We start from the raw sequence: 3,151 nt of genomic DNA, 5'->3' as shown, positions 1-3,151 counted from the left end.
ACACCATGGCTAAAACAAATGCAAGAAAGTGATAAAATGTCACTGTGGCAAATGTGCGCTTCTTAAATACATTTTATTGAAATGTGTTTATAAGGAGTAAGTAAAATAAGAAATCATGCATGTCTTGCAATGAGCTGTGTGTTTACAGACACACACACACAGGCACGGGCGCACACACACACACACTGGTTTCCATGTACAATAGGTTGATTCCATAGGTGTAATGGTTTTTCTACTGTACAAAATGTATTTTCTATCCCCTCACACAAAACTTCAGGCATTTTTACATTCTCATAAACTTCATTCTGTATGATTTATACGCTGTTTTCCTCATGGGGAAAAGTGTCCCCACAAGGACAGAATTTACTGGTATAACTATCCTTGTGGGGACATTTGATCCCCATAATGTGGGAATACCAGGTACACACACACACACACACACATGCACACATACACACACACACACACACACACACACAATAATCAAACACACATTCTGATGAAGGGCCTGTAAACCAAGCAAATCAAAATAAATCAAAATAAATCTCATATGCCCCTCTTATCATGACTGCTTTCTTGGTGTCTGAAGAGAGCGTGGTTACTTTGCTGCCAAGCTGTTTATTACTGTTAATGTGCTGATCTGATGAGGAGAGAAGAGCTTGAGTAAAGCATTCACAGTACATTGCATCAGCTGAAAAGATGGTTGGGCTCGGGGGCATCTGTGGGAAATGTGGTCATGGGCTTTCACTGAGACTGGATTATAGGAGTTGTTAAACTGGCTAAAGCGATAGCTGCCACTTCACTCGTGGTTTGGAGGCTCTTGTCATGGTTCTGGAACTTAGAATTGGCAAACAGGTGGCCACATTTAACAACTGCGCTATAAGAAAAAAATCCCGCCTCTTTGTTCCAAAAAAGCCTTTGTTCCACTTCTTCAAAGTAACACATAAACCAAATATTTGGTCAGTTTGACCCTGGATCGAAGAGTTCATACTTAGCATACGGCCTTTTCTGTAATTTCACTAATGAATGCTTTGACATAATGAAGAAACAATTTGAGTGCATCGTTAATAAATTCTCTTAATTGATTTAATGTTAGATTTATTGGTATTTACATATATTCCATAATGTCCGGAAAGCATGCACCGTGCGCACAGGGGTAAAAGCTGGCAGGGTTTCAGGCACCGAACAGTTGTAGTTGAGGGAATTGTCATTCTCGTCCAGTACTAATATGTAAACAACAGCAAAAGACACCTTTTTGTCATTTGGGTTACCATCGGATTTTTGGACTGTTAAGGTAAGTACTGTCGGGTTTCGCTAGCATTCTGATTGACTGTTTTCTGCTATTGTTTGTATCTTTGTCGTTGTTTGGTTAAGAGTGTTGTACCAGAGAGATATATTCTGTGTTGTGAATCTGTTGAGTGTCCGTCATTGTAAGATCAAATACTGAATCTCCTGTTTCTCTGAACATTGCCTGTTTTGACTACGATTTGGATTCTGATTCTGCTTTGTGTATGCCCTGAAACATTGTAAATAACTTTGTAAATATTCTTGTAAATACTAGTTTGCCATACTAAAGGACATAGGCTGATCTTCTGAACTTTCTATTCATCAGTGAACCCTGAAAAATAAAATGGATCATGGTTTGCACAAAAATATTAATCACAACAACTGTTTTCAACACTGGTAATAATCAGAAATCTTTCTTTAGCAGTCAGTCATCATATTATTATGATTTCTGAAGATCATGTGACATTGAAGACTGGAGGAATGATGCTGAAAACACAGCTGCACACCTCAGAAATAAATTACACTTTAATAGAGATTCACACAGAAAACAGCTGTTTTAAATTTTTATTTATTAATTTCTTAAAATGTTAATTAGTACTATTTTAATACAGTATATGTTTAGATTAAAAGTGCAAGCTTGGTGAGCTTTCAGAAACATAAAAACTGCACATAGCATATTATGTAACAAATGAAACTTTGGACACTAAAATTCAATATATCAACCTGGGATTAAAAATGGTTCAACAAACCTGTTGTAGTGAAATTATTTCTAAATGCAAATGTATATATGTGGTACATTAGAAGGACAGATGCGATAACTTACCTTCTGGATTACGGACTTTCTGACCAACAGATCTCAGCATGTTCGGTTAGGCCACACCCACTCCACCACCATCACACTTAACACCGGTGTACCACAGGGCTCTGTGCTGAGCCCATTCCTTTACTCCCTTTACACCCACGACTGCAAGCCTGTGCATGGATCCAACTCCATCAAGTTTGCAGATGACACCACGACTCCTCACCCCTCTTCATCACTACATCTGACTGATTTATTTATTTATTTACAACAAGCAAAAAACAGTAAACTTGTTGTTACTTGCACTACTGTCTGTTCATCCGGGAACACTGAATAATCCATTTGCACACTGAAATATTTTCTATGCACTTTACTGTCCATTGCAATAGTATAAATTATGTTGATAGTTTCTGCTTATAGTGCACATACACTTTTACACAATCCATCTGTATAGTATGTTCATAGTACACCGATCTGTATATAATGCTGTAGTATTTAAAATCTGTAAATTATGTCCATAATTAACTTAACAGATAACTTAAATAACTTATCTGTACAGTTATTGTACATATTGTAGACCTTGTATATTCTGTGCTTACTGCTTATTGCACTTCTGGTTAGATGCTAGCTGCATTTCGTTGCCTTGTACCTTACATGTACAGTGACAATAAAGTTGAATCTAATCTATTCTAATCTATGGAGTACTGAATAATTACATTTCATCCATTATCAGCATCTGAGACCTTGATGATGTGAATGACTCCAGGAGGCAAGTTCTCTGTGATTATGATGTGCAAATCAGGCTGAGAATTTTTTTTAGCGCTGTCGTTCTCATCCAGGACAGAGCACAGGACCGTGGCAGTGCTGAAGAGAGACGGAGTCCCACTGTCCTCTGCCTGAACTGTAAAGCAGCCAAAAACACATGCAGAGAGGAGCATGTTGTGTAAAGGTTTCTTAATGAGCATGCAATTACAGCCTTTTAAAAGCACTGCCAATATGTCCCGAAACAAAGAAAAACAAATCTGCTTCACAGGCTTATTAAAGTCAACTAAAACTAAACATTTT

This window comes from Carassius gibelio, chromosome A1, assembly GCF_023724105.1.
Source record: "Carassius gibelio isolate Cgi1373 ecotype wild population from Czech Republic chromosome A1, carGib1.2-hapl.c, whole genome shotgun sequence".
In the NCBI taxonomy this organism is placed as follows: domain Eukaryota; kingdom Metazoa; phylum Chordata; class Actinopteri; order Cypriniformes; family Cyprinidae; genus Carassius; species Carassius gibelio.
The sequence above is the reverse complement of the archived record's forward strand: the minus strand, read 5'-3'. Positions refer to the sequence as shown.